This window comes from Petromyzon marinus, chromosome 5 (assembly GCF_048934315.1).
Source record: "Petromyzon marinus isolate PM22_M1 ecotype Great Lakes invasive population chromosome 5, UKy_Petmar_22M1.pri1.0, whole genome shotgun sequence".
Taxonomy (NCBI): Eukaryota; Metazoa; Chordata; class Hyperoartia; order Petromyzontiformes; family Petromyzontidae; genus Petromyzon; species Petromyzon marinus.
In genome coordinates, this window is record NC_133671.1 from 11,704,540 (window position 1) to 11,719,710 (window position 15,171).

General features: G+C 38.5%; 1 protein-coding gene and 1 long non-coding RNA gene across 6 annotated transcripts in view; both read right to left on the bottom strand.

Annotated features, from left to right (window-relative positions):
* The window catches only part of LOC116939054 (transmembrane protein 132E-like), a 456,039-nt gene that overhangs the window by 373,573 nt on the left and 67,295 nt on the right, over positions 1 to 15,171 (bottom strand). The gene's annotated exons all lie outside the window — the stretch shown is intronic.
* Positions 1 to 15,171, bottom strand: part of LOC142915954 (uncharacterized) — an 86,225-nt gene that overhangs the window by 52,530 nt on the left and 18,524 nt on the right. Inside the window, exon 2 of the long non-coding RNA XR_012936165.1 lies at positions 1 to 15,130. This exon is cut by the window's left edge and continues 52,530 nt beyond it. This is a non-coding gene — a long non-coding RNA (uncharacterized LOC142915954). The remainder of the gene's footprint in view (positions 15,131 to 15,171) is intronic.

Here is a 15,171-nt window from a genome sequence, read left to right on the forward strand (position 1 = left end):
AGGACTAAACACAAAATACACAGGCAGAGGCTTAATTCGTGTTGCACAAGGCTGCAATCCTGAGTGAGTTTGCCAAGCCAACATTGTTTTTGTATCCATTTCCCGGTGAACTGGATATGTTTCATTAAATAATTACTCAGTACAATGTGCACTTGCTGCATTGATTGTGTTGCATGAGGAACAAGTTTCAAATATCTAGCACTGAAGTTTCTGTGGATGTGCATGTTTTTGAAAGAGAAAAAAAAATCTAGCACACTGTGTATACCTAACGACCCATGTGCATTGCCAGTAGTGCACTTAGCAAAATTAATGATGGCAGCTAAATAGTCTAACATACAGCTGCAATCAAAGAGGATAACTGGAGCTAAAATGCTTCCACGTTCATTTTCCACCAATAAAATCACACAGTACTAGTTCCAAAACACCTGTGCGATATTTGCACAGCATCGTTCATACACAAAATTATACGTTTCCATGAGCATAATTTGTGTGATACGGAATTGCTCACGTGTTCCCATTCAACCATGCATTTATATCTTCGTTCTTACAAAAGTTACACAAATTACTTGCAAATTTAAATGCATTGCAAAAAAAACCATTCACCATTACTCCCAACTTACCTTTTCTTTTCATAGCTAAACCAATTCTCACGCTTTTGATCTCTTGTTGCCATCGATAAATTAACCCTTTCCACTCGTGAAACCCGTATTCATGCATTGAAAACCTCTCACATTGACTACTGTAATTCCCTCCTTTACTGCCTTCCATTTCCCCGACTTCCAAGCTCCAAATCCCACAATGCTAAAAGGAAAGTATTCATGCGCGTATATGCATTTCATAGCCGTAACGCAAACACTCAATTTGTATTAAAATGGCAGTGTATATTACTTCATTACCGCAGTATATTAAGTGGGTGCACAGAATTTAATCGATTTGGTCACGTTTGGTAGGGTAAAATGTGGGTACTCCCACAATTTACAAGACCTTTGACCATTGTGGAAAAGTAGGTCAATCATACCCTCTGGAGGGGCCATCTAGAGCTTCCTTTGTCCCCAACAGTCCAGTGAGTAAGCATTTGCAGGGCTGCACCTTTGCACTTCATCTCTTGTACTGCACTGTATATTGCTTTATTAAAACATGATCAAATATATAAACAAATGGCGAATGTTTAATCAGTTTTAGTTTTGTTCAACATATATTAAATATGTCCTCATCCAACCACCCACTGCTGGAAAAAAAATGCTGCATGAATCTTGCAGCATTCCCACCATGAATCGCGATTCTTCTATGGGCATTTACCTTGGTAAAATATGCATCCATTTCAATGGATGGGATTATAGCAAGGGATTCTGACATGTAATGGGATACTCTTGCAATTATATTGTGAATATAACTTAGCTAAGCTATGGCGGTGCTTTAGCTAAACATCACTCAATCTAACTCCCCAGATTGGCGATTCAGACAAAAATTCAACAGCTGGCGTCATCAATGACGATGCCTAGAGTATGGAAATGGCCGAAGTGAGGGCGTTGTGGGACCTGACCATCCTCAGTGCAGGCCAGTTCAGGCACAGTGGTTCCTACCCCACGTCCACGTACAACCAGAATGCATGGAGCAGCAATATGTATTGCCAAGGCTACATATACATGTAACTGCTCGGTGCATAGTTGCCCCATGCACTATGCATCGGCTCTACATTATAATGGAAATTTCACAAAGCCATTACAGTTATGCTGATATGATATAATATGATTCAATTAAGAATCGTACTTATGTATAACAACTTAATTACTTTTGATTTAAAGCTTTCGTGACTGCAGTAATTCATATTCTTAGTTTTTTCGGTAAAGTCACGTTGAAGAGAAACAACAAAATAATAAAATATATAAAACAATAAAAAATTCTCACGACGTTTCGACCATAACTCAAACGGTCATCTTCAGGTGTGTTGGTTTGCATAAATGTATTTTTAAACGGCGCATTTATTTATTTATAAAAAACGTTAGCGCCACGCGCAGCGATTTGGCAGTTTACCCAGGACTAGTCCATCTAAATTCTGAAAAGAGGAGGGGGGAGACAAAATTTTTTATAATGTATGCTGTCTGAAAGCCACTGTAAGCGTGAACAATCAATTAAGAACTGAAATGGTTTATCAAATCTTTCCAATGATTGCTAAGATAGAATCCATCTTCTCGGTTGAAATTGTCTCTGTGCTTGTATATGTGGATAGCCTCATGAACGAATCTCTCATGGAAGCCAGATGGCTTACAAAGAACCTCTGTCTTGGAAAAGTCAATGGCATGTGAGCCTACTGAATTAGAACAATGATCTGCTACGGCCGAGATGTTGGTCCTACCGTGTTTAAGGTCTGCTTTGTGTTCACGAATGCGGTCCGAGACATGGCGTTTGGTTTCTCCAATGTAACTACTACCACAGAGGCAACTTAGTTTGTAGAGACCAGGGTATTGTATGTCCGGAATCACATCTTTTACAGACGGAACCAGATCACGGATTTTATGTAATGTGTTGAAACGGACCTGGATCTTGTGTTTATTCAAGATTTTGGAGATCTTTTTTGTGATCCCAGCAATGTAGGGTAAAGTGATGGTTTTGAAAGGCTCCTCAAGAGGGTTCTTCTTCATGGTTTGAGTGATAGCTTTGCGGATTGTATAGTCGGAGTAACCATTTGAAAGGCTCCTCTTGAGGAGCCTTTCAAAACCATCACTTTACCCTACATTGCTGGGATCACAAAAAAGATCTCCAAAATCTTGAATAAACACAAGATCCAGGTCCGTTTCAACACATTACATAAAATCCGTGATCTGGTTCCGTCTGTAAAAGATGTGATTCCGGACATACAATACCCTGGTGTCTACAAACTAAGTTGCCTCTGTGGTAGTAGTTACATTGGAGAAACCAAACGCCATGTCTCGGACCGCATTCGTGAACACAAAGCAGACCTTAAACACGGTAGGACCAACACCTCGGCCGCAGCAGATCATTGTTCTAATTCAGTAGGCTCACATGCCATTGACTTTTCCAAGACAGAGGTTCTTTGTAAGCCATCTGGCTTCCATGAGAGATTCGTTCATGAGGCTATCCACATATACAAGCACAGAGACAATTTCAACCGAGAAGATGGATTCTATCTTAGCAATCATTGGAAAGATTTGATAAACCATTTCAGTTCTTAATTGATTGTTCACGCTTACAGTGGCTTTCAGACAGCATACATTATAACAAAAATTCGTCTCCCCCCTCCTCTTTTCAGAATTTAGATGGACTAGTCCTGGGTAAACTGCCAAATCGCTGCGCGTGGCGCTAACGTTTTTTATAAATAAATAAATGCGCCGTTTAAAAATACATTTATGCAAACCAACACACCTGAAGATGACCGTTTGAGTTATGGTCGAAACGTCGTGAATTTTTTTTATTGTTTTATATATATTTTATTATTTTGTTGTTTCTCTTCAACGTAACTTAATTACTATTCCAGACTAGAACCGATACGAATTGTCCAACTCAATCAAGATAGTTTAATATGAATTATAACTGGTGTTGGCTGTTGCCTGGAATTAAACAGGTCACCGGATTCATAGTGGCACTGTGTGAACTAGTGAGCTACCACTTCCCCAAATCATGTATTAGGGAAAATTGTAATTAAAACTTGTTCCACATAGATTTAACACTGAAATACATCCCCCAAAAAATATCCCTAATAATATAAGATTAGACTCAAAAATGCAAAAGCTTCCCTGTACTAACAACAATAGCAATTAAAATATTAACTTTCACATGAAGGTCTTTCCCAAGTCTCCTTGTTTACTTTGTATAATATGTTATGGAAAACTTTCAATCATGACATGAGGCTCGTGACCTTTGGTTACTTTTCACATTGCAAACAGCAAATGAAGCATTATGCAATGTGATGCATGCCATTATGACATAGCGAACTTTGTAACTTTGCTTGAGACAGATGACCATGGATGTTTGGAAAGGTCAGCTAAAAAACAAGGCATATCAATTCAATAACTTCTAAATTTAACCTTGTTAGAAGATGGATTGTAGTCTTCTCAACATCTGAAATTTGCAGAAAAATGCAGGAGTTACAGAAAAAATATCTAAAAGTTAACTGCTTGAATACTTCAGCTGCATGATTTAGTGGTCATGGACAATGATCAGCTTTGATCGGATTGCTTCATTGCTTGCATAGGGCAAACTACGTTGGGAATGTTGCAATGATAATGTCATTCATCCAATGTTACGCTCATTGTAAATGTTTCACCAATACCTACAAATCCCTCTACAGAATTCACTTGGTGTTGTCATTTTAGGACGTTTGTATTTGGGAAATAAAAGAGGAAGTTTAGGTCAATGTATGATGTTTACATGTGTTCTAGCATACTGTACATTGTACACAAATACTGTTTCATGCAATATACAATACTGTAGTACGAATATCTGTTATCATGATTCGCGCAAATATTTCAGCTTAGAGGAATCTGGCACAGTTGCTGTCGGTTTGCCTTCAGTTATGCCTCCATTAACCTAACCAATACATAATATTATTGGCTAAAGTGGTTTTGTGGTCATTGCACATGAAATGTATCACATTTGTTGATCATTAAATGTGAAAGAAAACCAATAGCACCTTTTGGAGATAGTAAAGATTTGTATTCCCTTCCACTGATGGTACAGTATTGAATTCTGAGTTCAATTCCTCAGATCGAACCCACGAACGGACATCAATGATTTAAGCCAATCGTGATACCTGCTAAATATATATTTTTATATATTTTTGTCTGGATATCAAGACAGCTAATATTAAACTGTAATCCTGTATTTTTATTAATGTTTGAAAATAATTAGCATATATGTGTGTGGCACCTATTTTTGCTAAACACCCGAACAATGATAATCATTTATATGCAAATTTTTCGCTTGAATTTTAGATTCAAACTAATGTGTGCATACATGGCTGCCTTAAGTAACTGTTTTATTGCCAAATGGAGTAGGCTAAATGAGAAAAATGCTATTTCTCAATCATTCTTACTGCAATGATTTATATTGTGAAATCCTATAAAATTACAAAAAAATTCACTCTCATGCCACGTAATTTTTTTCACACTGACTTATTGGAAATGGAAAAAATATATAATCTGCCTTAGGCAGTGCCGAACAAATAATTTCACAATTGGTACATAAACGTAATTTTTTTACGTGTAAGTTCCGATCCACATGTAAAAACCCACGTTATATTTCTTCTATATATAAAAAAATATATCGTAATTATACATTTTCTTAGAAATTTGCAGATAGTATTTGAGTTCGTCTCAGGCATGCATGGCATTAAGTTCCAGGATAATTTAGGGAGTGTAACGTCTAATTTAAACACCCCATGTAATTTCTGCTGAAAAGGCCTCGCGCACTGAAAATGTAAAACCCACTGAACAGGCGACATAATTGAAGAGCAATTGGATTTTCGCTCCTTTTTGCAAAACCCGCCACAATGTATGATCCAAAACTGGATCCCATAACACAGCTTGCGTGTCAGTGTATATAGGGTATCCCAACGGTCGAAAAACAAGGAGATCAAGAAGAACGGGAAACGGGTGCACTAGATGAGCAAGAAGAAAGTAATAAAATCAAGACAATTATGTTGTTTTTGCTGTGGCGTGGTGTGATGGATAGCGCACTGGGGCTTGCAATCCAGAGGTTGACTAGTGGATTTAATTTCCTGGCATGGCAGTTGAAACAATAAAGTTCGTGTCTTTAATAGCCTACCCCTCATCTGTCCACTCAGCAGTATACACGGGTACGCTACCGTTACTTGATAAACAGGTCGAATGTGGCGGGACAACATGTTGTTACTCTACTCTCTTCAAAGATGGTTGGCCAGAATAGGAGAGTAGGCCAAATATCCATCTAGTCGAGGTCCTTCCACCAGCAGTGAAATTAACAATAAATTACAGGGCTGCGTCTCTTTACTTTTTTCTCTGCTTTGTATACAAATATTATGGAGAAGTAGAATGTAAGTATGAATGTAAGTAAAAGTACAGTGGCTTATATTATCATAACTATGACAATCTTAAGCCACCAGTGGCATTTTGGGAAAATAGTTATCATTGTGGGCAAATGACAAATATTTACATGCGATTAGTCTAATCATCAGTCCATAATAGAATACCTGAATCCATATACTTTCCATACTATCAATATGGAATGGTTGTTGGTTAAGCGTTTAGGTTTACTCATGCACAAATTAATGGAAAGAGTAATGGTCTTTAATTTTTAAATCAAAAGGTATCTAAAATATATGTATACATTTGCATCACTCATTTACATGTCAAACACTTTATTATAACACCGTGATATCACGAATCGTTCCTCTTGTTACCTGTTATAAATTGAAGGCACGATGGACCAGCTGGGTGATTTTGATTTAATTAATGCGATCACATATCCCAGTCCAGGTCAGACGTTATTTTTGAAAGGTTGTGATGCACATGCTTTAAGAAATGATATATCTAGCAAGCACAATATAAGGCATGGAATACACCCCCACAGCAACTTGCTGTGTGGTGAGGGTGGTTAGCCCAAATGTAATATTTAGAAATTGTAATTGGCATAATGCTTGCATAATTCATAAATAATACATTCTCAAGTGCATGATTAGGTGGATCAACAGCAGAGGAATGCTTATAATTTGGTGAATGGACGCATTTTTGCTTAATGAATGTAACATTTAAAGTTTAAATATGCTCCACTGCAGATTTAGAAATAAGCACGAAGCTAAATAACCGCATAATAAATTGTGTCAGTTGTCTGTTTAATTATATAATTATTAGTGAATGCATCTTCATTGTGACAATTTGGGCCACATTTGAATTACTTTTAACAGACAACTTTACATTAAAGTGATTAGTGGTCGGACATTCAAAGCTTTGGCAGAATCTATTTTGGCTTGAGTTGTTTGGCGAGATCGAGAAAATGGTAGAATGTGTAATTTACCAGTCATAACTGGTAACTCTGATGAACACACATTTTCCAAGTATTTATAGATAACCCCGAGTGTCATTAACAACAACAAAACACATTCACTCATGGACCCAGAAAAACACCTTGATGACATTAAAGAATTTTAGATTTTTGATAAAACATAGGTATGATTAATCACATAATACACAATGACTCTTCGGCTAGCAGATGCTCAAGCACTGCTGATGCTTTGGATAATGTTTGAATTAACATCTACAATGAAAAAAATGTAATTAGTTAAAGTAATTATTTGTTATAAAATATATGACAATCATGTAAACTCTAATCATAAATGCCATGTAAAAAAAATATTTAGTAAATAAATTAAGTGTTGCTGATGAATGCATTAATGTGCAATGACCAGTAGCATTGTCAACCAAGCAACATAACTGTCAACGCTCAACACATTTTTTAACAAAAACTCTCACAGTTAAGTGTTATAAGCAATAATAATTGTTATTGTGTTGTTCCGAGAACACCCATTCGTTAACTAAATAAAATGAAAACGAATGTCCAGTGGGTGGTGCTAGTAGTATGTTTAAACATTTTAGTCATGTAGACATTAAAATTAACCTTATGGCGGGACCCCGAGGTATCATAAGCCCCCGGCGCTCTCGCATGAACTGCGTTGCGACGTCATTGTATGTCTGTTGAAGACGAACGATACGGCAATCTATTCTTCTCGACGAGCTCTACACGATGCGCTAATCAAAGTTGTGTTTACGACTACGGAAATCTTGGCAACGACGGGTGCTTGGTGAAGAACGAGACGATTGATTTCTGGTGGATTGCGGCGTTTATGCGCGCGGTGGGACTGAGTCGCCAAAAATAAGTTTTAATTAATTGCGATTTTGACTTCCGTTTATTCGGGACCCCGGGGTCCCGCCATCAGGTTCAATTAGTTTTTTTTGTAAGCGGAGAGATTAAGTTGGGTACACGAATACAAAACATCACATACAACGACCCTATCATGAATAACGGGCCAGATGCCTCTAAAATGGTGCGACAGTGAATCTCTGTGAACACAACTGCATTGCAGCAGATATATCTATGAACGTAATTTTTTTGTCTGTCTGTGCGTCTGTCGACGGAACATTGCGAAGTATAAAAAAAGTACCCAGGTACCATGCGATAAGCCCCGTGGTGAGCCAGCGCTATTCCATTTTCGCATCCGTCAACTTTAAAGTAGTTAAATTAACAATTGAGTGCTGTTTCTTATTTTTGTATTTCCTTGCGCCACTCAGCACGCGCCAAAGCACGCATTTGCGCATGCACGAAACGCTGACCGGGGGTTGCCCTTGGAGACGCACACACGATCGGGAAAACATCTTATTCGCGTTAAAAATGCTAAATAGATACACAAATCAAGTTAGATGCACACAAGACTGAGGTAAATTCTTCACAGTGTGATGTCCCCCCTCCCCCCATCCCAATGTGTGCAATTACTACTATAGAGTTCCTAGATGCTACTACTATAGGCCGTATGTATTACTGTAGAGCGGCCGGAGGGATCGTGGGTGGGGGGGGGTAGCAGCCCAGCCCCAGACTGCCAAGGTGCCACCTCGGAGGGCTGGGCAATCTAGGCGAGGCCGGGGGCTCTGCACGGGACTAGGCCTCACCACTACACTGTCAAGTGAGCTCTATTATAGATTTTGACTTAAAACTTTCGTGACTGCAGGAATTCATATTCGTTGGTCCTTTCGGTAAAGTCACGTAGATAGAAAATTTTATAATACAAGTAAAGTGAATACAAATAAAAAATATATATTAAAAAAATTAATATAAAAAACATTAATGTAGACTGCAGCCTGTTTCTTAATCGGAGTGAGTGTACTGGCAGTCTATAATGTAGACTGTAGCCTGGTTCTTAACCTCGGTGAGCGTACTGGCAGTCTATAATGTAGACTGTTAGCCGGCTTCTTAACCTCGGTGAGCGTATTGCCAGTCTATAAAGCAGACTGCAGCAATGTGTATTAAACTGAGTGCGCGTACTGGCAGTCTATAATGTATACTTATTCTTGGTTCTTAATAACCATTGCTACAGTCTACATTATAGACTGCCAGAACACTCACTCCGATTAAAAACCAGGATACAGTCTACATTCCTGGTTATTTGTTTTTATTATTCTATTTTTCTTTATTACTTTTTTAATTATTATTTTTCCATGTGACTTTACCGAAAGACCCAAGCATTACTATTATAGAGTTGGTAATAGCTATTACTACGGCCAGTACACACTGCTATAGAGTTTGTATAGCCACTGCTACGGCTAGTACACACTGATACAGTTAGTATAGCAACTGCTACGGCCAGTGCACACTGCTATAGAGTTAGTATAGCTACCACTACAGCCAGTACATACTGCTATAGAGTTAGTATAGCGACTACAGCCAGTACAGACTACTATAGAGTTAGTATAGCGACTACTACAGCCAGTACACACTGCTATAAAGTTAGTATAGCTGCTACTACAGCCAGTACACACTGCTATAGAGTTAGTATAGCTGCTACTACAGCCAGTACACACTGCTATAGAGTTAGTATAGCTGCTACTACAGCCAGTACACACTGCTATAGAGTTAGTATAGCTGCTACTACTACGACCAGTAAACACTGCTATAGAGTTAGTATAGCTACTACTACGGCCAGTAAACACTTCTATAGAGTTAGTAGATACTACTACAGCCAGTACATACTACTGTAGTGATAGTAGATACTACTACAGTCAGTACATACTACTGCAGTGATAGTAGCTACTACTACAGCCAGTACATACTACTATAGTGATAGTAGATACTGCTATTGAGTTGGTAGATACTACTGTATAGTCGGTATATACTACTGTAGAGCTGGTAGATACCACTGTGATGTCAGGAGATACTACTGCAGAGTCGGTGGAGGCTACTGTAGAGTAAGTAGATACTGATATAAAGTAACTAGAAACTACTATAGAGTTAGTAGTTACTGCTATAGTCAGTGGATACTACTATAGAGTCAATAAATACGACTACAGTCAGTAGATACTATTATAGTCTGTATATACTACTGTAGAGTTAGTAGTTACTGCTATAGTCAGTCTATACTGCTATAGTCGGTAGTTGCTACTATAGAGTCGGTAGATAATACCTTAGAGTCGATAGATAGTAACATAGAGTCGATAGATACTACTATAGAGTCAGTCGTTAATAGTACAGTCAGTAGATACCACTATAGTCAGCAGATACTGCTATAGAGTCTGCAGATACTACCATAGAGTCAGTAGTTACTGATATAGAGTTAGTAGTTACTACTATAGTGAGTGGATACGACTATAGATTCATTAGATAGTACTAGTCATTAGATCCTACTATAGAGTCAGTATTTACTACTATAGAGTTGGTTTATATGACGATAAAGTCGGCAGATACTACTATAGAGCCAGCATATACTACTATAGAGTTAGTAGTTACTACGATAGAGTCGGTAGATACGACTATAGAGTTAGTAGATACTACTGTACTATCAACAGATACTACTATACAGTCAGTAGATATTACTGTAGAGCCAGATACTAATGTAGAGCCATATACTACTGTAGAGTCACTAGATACTACTCACTCTATTGTATGTAGGGTGTATTTTGAGGAGGGGGGGAGATCGAGAATTTTCGGAAACCTTTTAGATAAACTATTTACACGCCAATTTCTATTGCCTTTTCATTCAGGCTTTCGTCAAACCTCTTATTTGATTGATGGACAAATGGACAAACGGAATGCCTGGCTTTCACAATAGCTTAGTATTTGTGTATGTATATGTTATGTTTTTAAAATAAGTTTTGAATATTTTTTTTCCCCCGGGCAATGCCGGGTACTTCCCGCTAGTTATGAATATATGGATATTTTTCTAGGATGTTATATTTGTGGGATAAACAAATCTATCATGATTGTATTAATTGTAACTGACTTGAATGTCCATAATTTACATATTAACTTCGAGTTGTTTAGTTTTTTCATTTCGGCTGTGCAAAGTGTATATGACCAATTTTCGTAAAACAAACTGTGAGAATATAAAAATACCTTCTATTTTTCTTTTAATGGTACTTGTGCAGCAGATTTACCATCGTACTTAAAATCTGTAACACAATCCCAAACGGGACCCGAGTAGTATTCAAACACGTGGATGCCGCATAAATACTGACGTGTTTACGCTGTGCTTGTAAATTATTAATAACGACAAGCAGAGGCAAGGTTACACTCGTGGTTTGGGTGTTCAAGACATGTTCACAGAGTTGGAATGGCTACCATCCATGAGCTTGGTGGATGGTATGTAACATTGTAGTTTAACCCACAGCTTCAATGAACCCTTCTGGTACTCAGCTCATAATTCCAAAGAAGATTCAGCTTTCAACAGCGCAATGAACGCACACTGCATATTATTGTTATTGTAGAGTTATACTGTAATGCCTTTAGATTATATTCTATGGTTCTTTCGGTAAAGTCACGGATGAAAAAAAAATAATAAAATGTGAAAAAAAGAAAGTGAATAAAAAATATCACGATGTTTCGATCGCAACACAACCAGTCGTCATCAGGAACAGGGAGGTTAGTCTCCGAGGGCAAGCTGTTTATAGAGGTTTAGAGATGGGCGGGACAGCTAATGTTAATGAAGGAGAAAGCTCCGACACTGGCAGTAGGTCTACACCAATCAAATAGCTGTTTATAAAGGTTTAGAGATGGGCGGGGCAGCTCATGTTAATGTAGGAGAAAGCTCCCACACCGGCAGTAAGGCTACACCAATCAAAGCATTGCACCTCGCTCCAAACACCCACACTGCTGACGGCGGAGGTTGACAAGAAAACACAAATCAAGTCATGTCCCAAAGTGGTTGAAGACATCTTTCCAGCGATTGCTGAGTCTATAACCTTCCTCTCGGGTGAAATCGTCACTGTGTCTGTCTATATGGATGGCTTCATGAACGAATCTTTGTTGATAGCCAGTAGGCTTGCAAAGTACCATCATCTTCAAGAAATCAATTTCGTGTGAGCCAGCCGGTTTAAAATAATTATCAGCCACGGCATAAGTCCTACCATGTTTCAAATCTGCCTTATGTTCACGGACACGGTCCGAGACATGTCGCTTAGTTTCCCCAATGTAACTCCTGCCACAGATACAGCATAGTTTTGTAGACCCGGGGATATTGCATGTCAGGAATCTTGTCAGTGGGTTGTGTTGTGGTTTCATCCCATCCACAAATTGTCCATTTGACAAATAGATTTTGTTGATTTTTTGTCTAAATAACTGGAGTAAATCCTCACTCGTAAACTTTGCATGTGGTTTCGTGAGATTATCTCTTTCCTTGTTACAGATTTGCAACCTTCAACATGCGACATCAAAACATTTTCATCAAAATGCTGTGGCTCTACATGATCCCATCATCCCCCCCCTCCCCCCTTGAATTGTTCAGTTATGCAATACCCCTGGCACAGAATTTTACATATTCGGAAAATTGCATATTTTTGAAAAATTGCTCAAATAAATTGCGGAGGCAAAAGTGCACATCAAAGTAATTGTTTCTCTCTGCACATAAGTGTGGTTATGCTCATCTCCATTGGCAGCCCCTAGATAGCAATGCAAGTTCCATATTTTTGTGTCTATGCATAGAACAACTATTGAATTTGCTGAAAGCAAAAACTGTTTATGATCTCAGGAGGATGATGGACAGTGATTGTGTGAATGCATAAGCATATGCAATGAAATCATAAATAATGTATTCATTCACTAACTACACAGACCATTTTAAATAACACATTTGTGTATACCTAAAATAAATCTTGACTTAAAGCTTTCATAACTGCAGGAATTCATATTCTTTGGGTCTTTCGGAAAAGTCATGTAGATGGTTCAAAGAAAATAACGAAAAACTACGACGTTTCGATCACAACACAAAAGATCTTCATCCGGAGCAAAACTGCTGAATGCAGACTGTTTTATAGGGTGTCGTCCTACGGTCATAAACTAAGTGGGTGGAGCTAGTAATGTTAATGTAAGAAATTAGAATGTTAATTAATCATGAACAAACACAAGATCCAGTTTCGATTAACACAGTACGTAAAATTAATTAACTGATCCTATCTGTGAAGGATGTGATCCCTGACATGCAGTACTCTGGTGTTTACAAACTAAGCTGTGTCTGCAGCAGTAGTTACATTGGGGAAACTAAGCGACATGTCTTGGACCGTGCTCGTGAACATAAGACAGATCTGAAACACGGTAGGACCAATACTTCAGCTGTGGCTGATCATTGTTTTAATGCGGTGGGCCCACACGAAATTGATTTCTCCAAGACGAAGGTACTTTGCAAACCCACTGCCTATCAACATCCATAAATAGACACAGACACAATTTCAACCAAGAAGATGGGTACAAACTTAGCAATCATTGAAAGGACGTCATAAACCAGTAAACTGGCTGTGATGTTCCCTTCCTGCCACCTTCCAATGTTAATTATTATTTTTTTCGCCGTGGCTTCGGCTTTCTAATTTCACATTAACAGGTTGAATTTCACGCGCCAACGTGGCCACCTATGGACGCCCACTTCTATGTCGCAGTGGCTCTGCGATCTTACATTAACATGCTAATCTCTCACATTAACACAGCCATCCGCAAACTCGTCACGGACGCCGCTCTCCAATCTTACATTAACATGCTAATTTCTCACATTAACATCACTAGCCCCGCCCACTTCGTTTATGACCCTAGGACTACACCCTATAAAACAATCTGCATTCAGCAGCTTTCCTCCAGATGACGATCGCTTGTGTTGTGATCGAAACGTCGTAGTTTTTTGTTATTTCCTTTGAACCATCTACGTGACTTTACCGAAAGACCCAAAGAATATACAGGTAGTCCGACTTATGATACTTCGATCTTACGATGGCGATAGCGATATGACAAAATTGTAAAATATTTTTAATTTCGCGCGGCAGGCAAACGCTGCAGCGTTACGAGGTACGATACTGTAACTTTATCATCGCCATCCTCCTATTCTGACAACTAAGTTAATGTAGCCATCAACAACCTAACATCGTTTAAGTATGCAGACGACGGACAGAATCTTGGCGAGTACAGTAGAATATGATACGTTACGATACGTTCAATGCATGTATGATACATAGCTTTAGCGATTTCATTTTAGGTTTACCACGATACAATACATACGTTCAATGCATGTTAAAAGTTTTTATAGCTGATAGGATCGTTTCCTGAAAAAAACTTTCTATGAAATTGCAGTTCATATAGGTAGGCTAATAATTTTACCTTGTTTTTTTACTTTAAGTTTTACTGTGCAATACAGTATTGTAATTAATAAATACACACAATATATAGTTAATACAGTATGGTACTGTAAATTGCTCTGTTTTGCTAAATTATCACCATTCTTTAAGACTCCTGGGTAGGCTAGGCCATTTTCGACTTACAATATTTTCGACTTAGGATGGGTCGTCGTAACGCATCTCCATCGTAAGTCGGGGACTACCTGTATATTCCTAAAATACACCTTTACTAATGTGTTGCTACGAATTATAAATATGCCACTCGTTTTTGACAAGCCCCTGAAAACATAAATCACACAAACAACAAAAATCCCTTTTTTCGCCATTTCACCTGTTGGTACAAATACGGTTAATGAGTGACTATTAAGGCTGACAGAATAGCAGACATGCACACACACACAAGGTCCACAGCATTTCATATCTATAAAGGAGGAAGGGGGAGGTCCGCATTGCCTAAAGCTAACATCAAAAGGGCAAGGTGTGCAGGGATTTGATCCGTTTTTTTTCTTCCAGAAATGTATCCGACATTGCTAGAAGCATGAGTTAAGCTCAATCATAGCAGAGTGGTTGCCTGTTATCGTAGCAGCCCATGCACAAAAGGCATGAAGTGAAAGGTGCACGCGGCTTAACAGCGAAGCACACGCTGCCTTCAGGTCATAGTGCACCTAAGAGATGTCCTGCCGGGCAGCACAACCATTACGTTAATTCACATTTGTTTCACGTCATGGAAACACAAAGACTCCCGTGTGGCGATGTTTACACATCGCACCAATGAGTACCTGGTGCGATGTTTACACATCGCACCAGGTACTCATTTGAT